Here is a 12,429-nt window from a genome sequence, read left to right as displayed (position 1 = left end):
TCCTCGTCCTGGAAGACGGGGCCATTTCACCAACTCTAATGGCAATTTACATCCATCTCAGTCAGCTGTGAGTCACAGGCTCTTCTGGGTCCTGGAGGCCACCAGGCAGCTGTAAGATACAGGGCAGGTGTGAGGACGCAAAGGCCACCGAAGGACATGTTGCTGGGGGCCAAGGGGAGGCAAGCAGCTTAAGCTGGAGTGAGTCAGCATGCCAGGGCTCAGGAGGAGAGTAAATATTAATAGCTTTATTACATGCCTTTTTTAATAAATAAAAGAAATATGTTTTTGGCTGCTAATGACCTTCAAATTAGCAGCTCTTTCAAAAAGCACTTATGTATTTTTAATTCCAAATGTAGCTGAGTGTCAGTTGCAACAGCAATGGGAAGCAGCAGGGCATCTGGGTAGTTTTAAATAAGAGGAAACCCAGATCATTATTTTTGAAACTGTCAACTTTTACGCCTTTTAATGGATTCACTTTCTCTCATCTCTTCCCCTACTTCTGAGCTCTTTGAAGATTCCCAGGCATTCTCTGTGGGAGAAAGGAACAAAGGCACAGGTCTGCCATATGGAAGGACCTGAGCTTTAGTTCCCACCTGGGCATGCAGGGTGTCACTGTCCCTCACAGAGAGGCTTTGGCACAAGGGCTTACGAAGAGCATCAGGGAGAAAAGGGAAGACAGCAGTCCAGCCTGGGGTTCAGGGTGCCGGGTAATAGGACCTGGGGTTTCCTTCTCTACCTTTTCACAATTCTTAGTTACCAAAGGAGGAACCAGTGACCTCAGAGTAGCACATAGAGAAATTAGCGAGGACACAGAGGAGAGACTGGGATCCCCAGGTGGCTCAGAGGTAAAGAATCCGCTTGCCAATGCAGGAGACATGAGTTCAATCCTGGGAGGAGGAAATGGCCACCCACTCCAGTATTGCTACCTGGAAAACTCCACAGACAGAGGAGTCTGATAGGCTAAAATCCATGGGGTTGCTACAAGTAGGACATGGCTGAGTGACTGAGCACACACACAGAGGAGAGACCAAGACAGAGAGAGAGGAGATGAAGGCAGAAGTAGATAAAACATACTAGGAAGTTGAGTAAAGAGGGAGCAGGCAGTAAAGCAGGGCTTCTCAAAATGTGGACCCCAGTCTGGTAGCTGCAGCAATCAGCTGGACACTTGGTAGAACTACAAGCTCTCTTGCTTAAGCCCAGCAGCAACAGATCAGAAGCTCTGAGGGATAGACCCCGCCATCTGTGTTTTTTCAGGCTTCCACTGATCTGGACCAGAACCGCAGCAGAGGAAGGAAGGGAGGAGAGCAGTAAAGAGGAGTGGGAAGACAGGGAGAGAGTTGATAGTGGCAGAGGAGGAGCAGAAGGCAACTAAGAGAAGAGAAGCACTCCTTGTAACACTCATACACTCCTTGTTGTTTTCAAACAGCCCACGGTCCATGGAATCATGGACCCTACAGACACCAGCATCTGCCCTCACCAGGGACCTCTCTTTCCTAGTAGTTTTCTGAGTGGAGCTGACCACCAAGTCATCAGTGATCTGCAGCTGCAGCAGCCTTCTTCTGATACTGGGGGAGGATGAATGTCATTTCACTGGTCTGTAAAACAGGGATGGTGTTCCTCCTTTGCTCACGTGGGATCCTGAAAACCCTTTCTAATGAGCACTCCATTTTCATTTCAGCTACCAGAAGGATCAGCTTCCAGGCTGACTTTTAGACAAAAGTTGAGCTCTTTTCCAAGTTATTGAACTGATGGACAAGAAAGGACATTTCTCATTTGGTCATGGAGCTTAAGGTATAAGCTCTTCTCACTTAAGGCATAAATGTATGTCTCCTTGTTCAAAGTTAACAAATGCATGCCATCTCCAAATCCAGCCAGTAGGCCTTTATGAAGTGTCTACTCCATACAAGGGTGACTCTGCCTGACTGAATCCCCCAAGGACCTCTGGTCTCTTACACAGTGATTGAGAATAAGTTCTCAACCCCACCCAGACTTCAGCCGGCTATTTGTCTTCTCCAAAGACTGACTTTCTCAAGTATCTATTCTGTCATTGTGAAAAATGGGACTCAGGATTACTCTGATTTTAACAGTGCTAACTGTAACTATTCATTCAACAAATGTTTACTTAGTAGGAACTTCAAGCATCTGGAAACAGGCACTGTTTCAAGTGCTTAGGACCCATCAGTAGACAAAATACAGATCTGGATCTTCAGTAGGACCTAGGGAAGGAAGACAGACAAGTAACAATAAACATAAACTTAAATTTTCTAATGTCTTTGAAGGTAAAAGTGCTGTGGAAAAGAGAAAAGTTGAGAGTAGAAGAGTAGTTCACAATTTTAATTATGGTGATCAGGGCAGAACTCATTAAGAAGATGGGATTTGAGCAAATACTTGAAAGAGGTAAGGAAATGACCCGGATGGGAGTCTTGCAGGCAATTGCCACTAGAGCTATGGTCTGATGTGTTCAAGAAACAGCCTGATGTCTTCAAAGAACAGTAAGTAGTCTTGCCATATGCTATCTCATTTATGCCTCACTATGCCCTAATGAACAAGGTATTGTTATTAGCATTTCACTGATGTAAAAACTTAGATGTAAAAACTGATGAGGCATAGGAAAGCTGCATGCTTTGGTTAAGAAACTGGGTTGCAGGATGAGATTCCAATCCTGATTGAACTGATCCTAAAATACACATTATTTTCTAAAACATACCTTGCTTTCCTGTGTGTAAAAGTGGATGTGTGGATGCTGATCACAAATGGCACACAGAGCCAAGCCATGAAGACAACACAATTGCCACTGAGTATGGCCCAGTTTCCAAACATGGCACATGCATCTTTGCCAAGGGGAATGTTCTTACACTAGAAAAGGGATAACTCATGACCAAGGGAAGATACAAGTCCTCAACAATAACAAAAGAGTCAAGATCAGCCATTCTAACTGATTTCAAATCTCCCAGCTCAGTTGACTAATGTCACTGGACTCTACCAGAAGTTGACTGACGGTGAGACATCAAGGCAATCTGGGAGCCTATTGCTGAGAAAGTCAATAACCAAAATGTTTTGGATGCACACCACGGAGTGCTTGTGTCTCAGGTAATGGACTAGTAGAGTTTCACATAGAAGCTTTCATATATTTTAAGATCAATAGGCAAAGCAAGAATTAGGATGGATAATATAATACCTATTTTATTATATACATGCATAACTAAAGTATCTGCATTGAACACAATAAAATGGTTGCCTATGATTGGAAATATTGAGGATAAGCTACCCATTCCCTTCTTATTTCCCTTGCTGCCTTTAAATTTGATCAATATACATATATACATATCTGTTTCTGGACATCTGAGATGCTTCATTAGTCTGCTAGCTCTTATTCCAGGACAGCACTATCTTAATTATCACAGCCTCATTGCACATTTTAATGTTGTGTATCATGGGTCATCAATCCTTATTCACCTTCATAATTTTCATAACTATTTCCCCCTATATATTTTTCCAGTTGAATTATGAAATTATTTTGTAAAGTTACAAAATACAGGCAATTTTATTGATATAGCTCTGTTGCTGTTGTTAAGTTGCATAACTGTGTCCAACTGCTTGTGACCCCATGGACTGCAGCACACCAGGCATCCCTGTCCTTCACCATCTCCCAGAGTTTCCTCAAACTCATGTCCATTGAGTTGGTGATACCATCCAATCATCTCATCCTTTGCTATCCCCTTCTCTTCCTGTCTTCAAGCTTTCCCAGCATCAGGGTCTTTTCTAATACATCGTTTTTTCGCATCAGGTGGCCAAAGTTTTGGAGCTTCAGCTTCAGCATCAGTCCTTCCAATGAATGTTCAGGGTTGATTTCCTTTAGGATTGACTGGTTTTATCCCCTTGCTCTACAAGGGACTTGGGACTTCTCCAGCACCACAATTCGAAGGCATCAATTCTTCATCACTCAGCCTTTTTTAATGTCCAGCTCTCACATCCATACATGACTACTGGAAAAACATAGCTTTGACTAGATGGACCTTTGTTGACAAAGTAGTGTCTCTGCTTTTCAATATGCTCTCAAAGTTTGTCACAGTTTTTGGAGCATTTTTTAATTTCATAGCTGCAGTCACCATACACAGTCATTTTGGAGCCCAAGAAAATAAAGTGGGGTGCTGTTTCCATTATTTCCCCATCTATTTGCCATGAGGTGATGAGACCATAGGCCATAATCTTCGTATTTTGAATGTTGACGTTTTTTCTTCATTTATTTTTATTAGTTGGAGGCTAATTACTTTATAATATTGTAGTGTTTTTTGTCATACATTGACATGAATCAGCCATGGATTTACATGTATTCCCCATCCCAATCCCCCCTTCCACCTCCCTCTCTACCCGATCCCTCTGGGTCTTCCCAGTGCACCAGGCCCGAGCACTTGTCTCATGAATGTTGAGTTTTAAGCCAGCTTTTTCCACTCTCCTCTTTTACCTTGAACAAGAGGCTCTTCAATTCCTCTTTGCTTTCTGCAAATTGCTCTTTTGTCATCTGCATATGTGAGGTTATTGATACTTCTCTGGCAATCTTGATTCCAGCTTGTGATTCATCCAGCTGGAAGATATAGCTCTAAATATTAATGTGGGAGAGTAGAAGTCCTTGCCTCATATACCATGTAATTTACAAATATGGCATTTTTCTCCATTTCATTACGTAGTCTTTTATAGTCCCCAGCAAAGTGTTATACTTTTCTTATAGATGCTGTGTGTCTTTTTTGCTAAAAATTACTGTAATTCAAGTTTTGCTTTAGTTAAGAGAATCTTGTTTCTCATTACACTTTCTTATTTTTAATGTATTTTTAATTAATTAATTTATTGATTGCACTGGGTCTTCAATGCTGCATGCAGGCTTTCTCTAGTTGCAGTGAGCAAGGGCTACTTTTTGTTGTGGTGTGTAGGCTTCTTATTGCGGTGGTTTATCTTATCACAGAGCATGGGCTCTAAGCATGCAGACTTCAGTAATTGCAGCTTTGTCTCAGTAGTTGAGTCTCACAGGCTTAGTTGCCCCATGGAGTGTGGAATCTTCTCAGACCAGGGATCAAACCTGTGTCCCCTGCATTGGCAGGTGGGTTCTTAACCACTGGACCACCAGGGAAGTCCTTAATGTATATTTTATAAATATCCAAATATCCAATAATGCTGAGCATTATTACTCATTTAACATTACTATTTAACTATTAGTAATTACTATTTAACATTTCTTCAATGAAATTTATTATTTCATTTGCTTTTTATTCAGGTACATAATATTGCAGTCTTCAATAAAAGAGAATATTAATTCCAAGTTATCAATATTTTTTAATTTAATTGTTTTCCTGCCTTATTGTATTGTCTGGAACTTCTAGAAAAATGTTCAATGATAATATTGGCAGATATATTTGTCTTTCTGCTCATTTAAACAGAAATGCCTTTATTGTTCCATAATGAAGTGTGATATTGGTTACTGCTATTATATAGATATTCAAGTAAGAGAACATCTTTGTTTTGCTAAGAATTATTTTAAATAGGTACTTTATTTTTTTCAAGTGCATTTTGGCATCTACAGAGAAGATACTGTATTGATCTAGATTTGAATTCCTGAAGCAAAATATTTCATCATGGTATGTTTTGCTTTTAATTGAGTGGTGGATCTGATATGTTATAATTTTACTTATCTTGCTCTGTGTTCATAAATATGATTAATGTGTGGTTTTCTTCTTTGTATATTTATGCTAGCATTTTATTTTCAATGACCCTGATTATTTAATTTTCACTTTTCTAAAAGTATAATACAGAAGAAAAACTGTCCAACTTATAAGTCAATATTCTAATGACTTTTCATAAAACAAATTTACCCATGTAACCACCACCTACATCAGGAAATAAAAAAGCCACTTGCATCAAGTTCCCTCCCAGTCACTATTCCTGCAGCTTTGCAAAAGTAAACAGGTAGCCATCTCCTGCTACCTAAAACATTAAACATAATGTTTTGTGTTATTTTTAACTTTATATAAATGGAATAATAGTGTGTATTATTCTGTACCTGATATTTTGCTCAAATCATATTTGTGAAATTCATGTCCTTACAATTTAATTCGTTCATTTTAATAGCTTATGATATTCCTTTCTGTGAATACACCACAATTTACTTATTTACCCCATTGTCATACATTTGAGTTATTGCCAGTTTTTGATTGTTATGACTGTACTATGAGTATTCTAACACATGTTTTTTGGTGTGCATGTCTTTTGATAAACACATCTTTGCATTTCTGTTAGCATATACCCAGAAGTGAAATTGCTGGGTCATTGAATTTATATATTTACTGCTTCAACAGATACTCTCAAGTAGTTTTCCAAAGTCATAGAACAGGACATGAAGTTTCTTCTTAAGAGATAGTTTTCACTTTTTTAAATGAAAAAACCAAGGTGCTGTTGGGCCAACCTGGTTAAGTACTTAAATATACTATTTCCATTCGACAAGTTAGGCTCATTGGATATTCCCCATTTGTTAATCATTGATCTTGACTTACAAGGACTTCATGATCAGGCATTCACTTTCCACAAAAGCAAGCTAATAGATGCTTTTCAAAGGAGGTATACCTGAACACTGTGAATCAATCCACATAGGCCCAAGAAAGTAGAGTTTGAATTTTGTCAGGGTTTATCAGTCACCCCACAGGTATGATTATACTACAGTCAGAACCACAGAGACCCAAGCTTCTGACTTGCCAACCAACAGGGCATCATTTTTTTAAGAAATCTTTGGACATCAGGAAGTAGAGACAGTCTTGCTAAAATCTGACTCATTCCCCTCTGGCAAATCATAGCACAGTTTAGGCACCTATGGAGAAATAATAAGCATTCAGTGAGCACTTATCTTCTGATCAGGAGACTCTCCTCTGGACTTGATTAGCATTCACAATACATGCATGTAAAACGTCAATATCAATTGCACATTCAGCAGTGGAAGCCACAACCATAATACATTTAATTGGCCTGAAGGGTCCCAACCACAAAATTACATTAACTCCCTTCCTCCTCTCTGAAACTTGTTCAAACCCCATTAACTACATCTGCTCTCTTATTTCCTGATCTGGGTGGTGGTTACATGGATGAGTTTGCTTTATGAAAATTCATTAGGCCTTTGACTTACAATTTCGACAATTTTTATTCTATATTATACTTCATAAAAGTGGGTATTAAATAATCAGGCAACAGGCACAATGGTGGCTTGGGTAACTGTATCCGACAGAGCCACACCAATTTGGATCTTTTCCCTCCTCAAAGTCCCCTAACACACACAGACAGGTGCATATTGACTTCAGAACTTCTTGAAACAGGAGGAAATTTCAGCCCCATGCATAAACATCTTTATCCTCAAAGTAACTGAGATAGCAAGGGATAGAGAAATTGAGGTAACTGGAGAGAGTAACTCCACACCAGTAAGCAAGGCACATTTACTTTTCATTTCAAGCAGTTCAGCAGCTTCTCTCAACTTTTACAAACAAACTTCCATTGTTTTAGCCTATCTGATACTAAATGGAATGGTGACGTCCTCATGGCTGACACCCTCTATTCCATCACTGGGAATCTCTTGACTCAGCAGTCACAGCCACTTTGATTTCTTACTGAGGCCATGGGATGTGTGCCATCTGGCTGGCTTAGGCTTGGCTCCCACTCCAATAACCTTCTTTGAGGAGCCCTCATTAATCTGGGGCATCATTTCCCATTACTAAGAGAAAACCTCCTAGGTTCTTACTTGATCTCTACATAAGGACCAGGGAAATTTTCAAGGGTGGCAGGGCTGACAGCAAGCATTTGTCTAGATTCCATTGGGTCAGTTTCTCATTCTGGAGTAGGTCACTTTAATCATTATTGTAAACTCAATCCTGGGCAGTAAGGCCCTGGATACTAGTCAACACCTCATTTATGGTTTCCCAGAGGAGTTTGTTTTAGGAAAACTCCCTTATTGTGGCTAGTACCTACTGCAAAAAGAAAAGAAAAGAAAAGAAATCTCTGAACCCTATATTGTCACTTCCAAATAGATTTGTAGTCATCATGACAGACAGATAAAGCCCTAAGATGAACCAGTTGTTCCCAACCTTCCTTAACAAGCATCATGCATCCCATTTCTTCATCTTCCAACTCAACTGGCTAAAACTTTACAAATTCTCTGGCTTTCTGCACATTGTGGTCGCAGATTCCCCTCCTTTCCTTTCAGGTGTATATGGGTATTTTTGAAATTGTTATTCAATGGAGACAGAACCTTTGGCCAGATGCCCTCAAGAAAAATCTTAGTATCAGTTATACAGTGAACTTGAAGCTGTCCAGTGGACTGACAAAGTGTCCCCATTAGAGGAGAGTTGTAACACCCAAGGCCCGGTTCAGCCAGCTGACTTTGAACCTTTTTCCTAGTATTCGATCTACAGTTCCTCCCCAACTCCTTGTCATTAACAGGCAATGAAATGGAGGACAATTTATTGCCTGGTTGAACATATATTTTAGTGAACATGTTTGCTGACACTGTCAAAACTGTGAAGGATCAGGAGATTTTACCCTACTTGCAAACTAAGTGACCCTGCCGTTGTTTCATGAATGCTGTTCTATCAGACTCCTGGGTCAGAGATGCAGGACAGTTTATTTGTATCATTGCTTTTATTTGTATCATCCACGTACAAGGGATGTCATACGATATGTCTCCTGAGATGAAGGACAGTTTATTACCACAGAAATAGTAGGAACCAGAATAACATAGTTTTTGGACTGGTTTCCTGAGTCCCGTTTCCCACAGAATGGCGGACATGGGCCATGTCCTGCGCGGCAATGCGTTGCACGGCAGAGGAGAACTCCTAACTTACTCAGTGCTAAATTTTCGTTTTGTTACAGAGAGACATTTTCTTCACTGCACTGGTGACTAAGTGTGCATGTACTTTGCTCCAGAGCATGTCTCCTAAGGCTATGAACTATGCAGACATTCTTGAGAAAATAGTCCAGAACAAAGGACAAGCATTGCCTTACCCATAAGACATGCAAGAAATCCATAGAGAAATGTCTCTTAACAAGTCTCATTTACATGAAGTTCACCCTTTTGAGCTTCCCTGGTAACTCAGTGGTAAAGAATCCTCAACGCAGGAGATATGGGCTCAATCCCTGGCTTGGGAAGATCCACTGGAGAAGGAAAGGGCAACCCACTTCAGTATTCTTGCCTGGGAAATCCCATGGACAGAGGATCTTGACCAGCTACAGTCCATGGGTCCGCAAAGAGTCGGATGCAACTGAGTGACTAAAACTTTCAATTTTCACCCTTTTGAGGTGTACAATCCTATGAGTTTTGAAAAACATATATATAGTCATGCGATCACTCCCACAATCAATAGAGAATATTTCATCATCTCCCACAGTTCCCCTGTGCTCCTTTCTTGTCAGCTTCTTCCCTCCGCCCACAGCTCCTGGTAACCACTGATCAGACTCTATGGTTTTGCCTTCTCCAGAGTGTTATATGAATGGAATCATAAAAACTATAGTCATTCGTGTCTAGCTTCTTTCACTTAGCACTATGCTTTTGAGATTTGTCCATGGCATTGCATGTATCAGTACTCATATATTTTTAATGCCAAGTAGTATTCCACTGTCTGCACAATGATTTTTTTTTAATCCATCCACCAGTTGATGGCAATTTGGATTGTTTCCAATTTTTTATTATTATGATTAAATATGCTATAAGCATCCACATACAGGCTTTAGTGTGAACATATGTTTTCATTTCTTTTGAGCAATTAGTTTGGGCCATATAGTAAGTTCAAGTTTAACTTTAAAAAAAAACTGACTATGGTTTTTCTAAGTGATTTGTACCATTTTTCATTTCTAACAGCATGAAAATGTTACTTCACATCCTTGTACTTGACATGGAATTGTTTTTAATTCCAATCATTTTAGTGAGTATTCAGTTATGATTTTCATTTACATTTCTTTAATGATTAATGATGTCAAACACCTTTTAATGTGCTTATTTATCACTTTGTATGTCTTATTTTGTGAAGTAGCTATTCAAGTCTTCTTTCCATTTAAGGCTTTTTTTTTTTTTTTTTTCTTACTGAGTTTGGAGAATTTTTTGCATATCCTGCATGGACATCTTTTACCAGGCTTTCTTTTTTCCCCCGAAGATGTTTTCTTCCAGTTATGGCTTATCTTTTTATTTTCTTGACATTCAAAGAACCTAAGTTTTACATTTGTAAATATTTATTTCTTTTTAATTGGAGGATAATTGCTCACAATATTGTGTTGGTTTCTGCCTACATCAACATGATGTATACACATGTCCCCTCCCTCCTGAACGTCTGTCCCACCTCCCACCCCATTCCACCCCTCTAGGTTGTCACAAAGCACTGAGTACAATTACATTCAATTTAACTTTTTTTTAATATCATGGTTTGTACTTTTGTGTCTTCTCTGATAAATCTTTGTTTACCTGAAAGCAAAAAATATCCTTTCGTGTTTTCTTTGTTATGCTTTACAGTTTTTCTGTTCCTTTTTTGGTTTAATTTTAAAATATTTTTGGTCACGCAACACAGCTTGTGAGATCTTAGTTTCCCAACCAGGAGTTGAACCAGGCTCTCTGCATTGGAAGCACGGAGTTCTAATCACTGGACTGCCAAGGAAGTCCCAGTTTTTTAATTTTATATTTAGGCTTGTGATCCATTTTGAGTTGTTTTTGTTGAGGTTTTTTTTTTTTTTTTTTTCCTTTTTACATGGGGATATCCATGGGGTTGCAAAGAGTCAGACACAACTGAACAACTTTCACTCACTCACATCCCGTAAAAAGAATTGTTCCATCAATATTTGCTGAAAGGCTATCTTTTATCTATTAAGTTACATTGGGAACTTTAGTGAAAAACAATTGATTATACATGTTTGATCCTATTTTTGCTATCTTTTTTCTGTTCCATTTATCAATATACCTAACCTTTCACAAATACTACTGTATTAATTGTATTTTACGATAAGTAAGTAAATAACGTGATAGTTTCCTCCATGGTCTATAAAAGGCTGTTTTAGTTATTCTAATTTCTTTACTTTTCCGTGTAGAGTTTAGAATCAGCTTTCTGATTTCTATAAAAAAGCTGACTTGTATTTTGAATGGGGTTGCAATGAATTTATAGTTTTTTAGGTGTAACTCTCCATTTGTTTAGTCCTTCTTTGATTGCTTTCATTAATGTTTTATAGTTTCAGCATACAAATATTGGGGTATATTTTGCTAATATTTTGTGTTTATGATGCTATTATAAATGAAACTATTTAAATTATATTTCCAAGTGGTCATCTCTATTATATAGAAATACAATTATTTTTTATTGACCTCATTAAATTTATTTATTAATTCTAGTAGCGTCATTGTACATTTTTTAGAATTTCCTGCATAGACACTCATGTTACCTGCAATAAAGACAGTTTATCCCTTCCTTTCCAATTTAGATTTTTTTTCCCTCCTTCCCTTCCTCTATTCTTTCTTTCTTGTCAACCTGACTAGAAACTCCAGTAAAACATTGGTCAGAAGTGATGAAATCAGACCAGACATCCCTGCCTTGTTTCTTAGGGGATAAGTGTTAAGGGTTTCACACTAAGTATGGTATTAAATGTAGGGTCTTTCTAGAAGCCCCTTTTTAAATTGAGGGAGTTCACTTTTCCTAGTTTGATGAACATTTTTGTCATGAATAGATACTGAATTTTGACAAATGCTTTTTTTTATATCTATTGAGATAATCATTTTTTTTGAGATTATAATATGGCTAATTGAATCTGTTAATATGCTAGTGTTAATCTAACTTCAATTCCTGACATAAACCCAGTTTGGTCATGATGTATCATCCTCTTTATATATTCAGGTTGGTTTGGATTATGATTTTTACATCAATGTTCATGAGGGGTATTTGTTCTTTACTATTCTTGTCTTTGATTTTATCAGTGTAATGCTGGCCACATGGAATTCATTAGGAAGCTTTCCTTTCTCTTAAATTTTCAAAGAGTTTGTGCAAAGTTGCCATTTTTCTTCCTTATATTGATATGTTTAGTGGAACTCCCCACTGTTGTGAACTAGGCCTGGGGTTCTTTGTGAGATAGGATTTAGTTACATATTCAATTTTTTTAATAATAAAGGGGTAGTCAGGTTATCTGCCACTTGAGAAAGCTTTAACAGTTTGTATATTTAAAGAAAATGCACCATTTCATCTAGATTTTAAAATTTGTTGCTAAAAAATTCTTCATAGTGTTTTAAGTTTTTATAGTTATAAAATCCATTTTGTTGCATATTTCTTTTTTAATTTATTTTTATTGAAGTATGGTGGTGGTGGTTTAGTCACTAAGTCATGTCCAACTCTTGTGACCCCATGGACTATAGCCTGCCGGGCTCCTCTGTCCATG

Source organism: Odocoileus virginianus, chromosome 4 (genome assembly GCF_023699985.2).
Source record: "Odocoileus virginianus isolate 20LAN1187 ecotype Illinois chromosome 4, Ovbor_1.2, whole genome shotgun sequence".
Lineage (NCBI taxonomy): Eukaryota > Metazoa > Chordata > Mammalia > Artiodactyla > Cervidae > Odocoileus > Odocoileus virginianus.
This window is presented reverse-complemented; position numbering follows the sequence as displayed.